Genomic DNA, 1,027 nt, shown 5'->3' with positions numbered 1-1,027 from the left:
GCTATCAGCATTTGGATTTGGTTTCATGGTTGGGGGTTGGGTTGGGGATGCTGTTTGGGTATGAGGTTTATGGTACAGGGGTTCAGGGTTCATGCTAGGGGTGTGGGTTTTGGGGTTTGGTGTTCCATTTTGCGGTTTAATTTTGGGGTTTGTGTTTGTGTCCTGTTTTGGGGTACATGTCTTTGGGGTTCGTGGTACAGGTTTTGGGGTTCATGGTTCCTGGATAATGTTTAGAGGTTTGGGTTTGGTTTCGGTGATCTGGTTCTAATTTGAGTTTCTGGGTACATTATTTTGGGGTTCACGGGTTCAGGGTTAGGGTATAGAGGTTTCGGTTTCAGGCTCTGTTTAGGGATTGTGTTTTGGCTCTGGTTTTGGGGTAATGGTTTTTCGGGGTTCAGGGTTTGGGTTTTGGGGTTCAGAGCTTCGTGGTTGAGGGTTAGGGTTAGGGTTAGGGTTAGGGTTAGGGTTAGGGTTTAGGGTTAGGGTTAGGGTTAGGGTTAGGTTAGGGTTAGGGTTAGGGTTAGGGTTAGGGTTAGGTTAGGGTTAGGGTTAGGGTTAGGGTTAGGGTTAGGTTAGGGTTAGGTTAGGGTTAGGGTTAGGGTAGGGTGAGTGTTAGGGTTAGGTTTAGGGTTAGGGTTTGGGTTAGGGTTAGGGTTAGGGTTAGGGTTAGGGTTAGGGTTAGGGTTAGGTTAGGGTTAGGGTTAGGGTTAGGGTTAGGGTTAGGGTTAGGGTTAGGGGTAGGGTTAGGGTTAGGGAGGGTAGGGTTAGGGGTTAGGGTGAGGGTTAGGGTTAGGGTTAGGGTAGGGTTAGGGTTAGGGTTAGGGTTAGGGTTAGGGTTAGGGGTTAGGGGTTAGGGTTAGGGTTAGGGTTAGGTTGGGTTAGGGTTAGGGTTAGGGTTAGGGTTAGGGTTAGGGTTAGGGTTAGGGTTAGGGTTAGGGTTAGGGTTAGGGTTAGGGTTAGGGTTAGGGTTAGGGTTAGGGTTAGGTTAGGTTAGGGTTAGGGTTAGGGTTAGGGTTAGGGTTAGGGT

The sequence above is a fragment of the Rhinolophus sinicus genome, chromosome 8 (assembly GCF_057876585.1).
Source record: "Rhinolophus sinicus isolate RSI-liver-muscle chromosome 8, RSI-T2T, whole genome shotgun sequence".
NCBI classification, from domain to species: Eukaryota; Metazoa; Chordata; class Mammalia; order Chiroptera; family Rhinolophidae; genus Rhinolophus; species Rhinolophus sinicus.
This window is presented reverse-complemented; position numbering follows the sequence as displayed.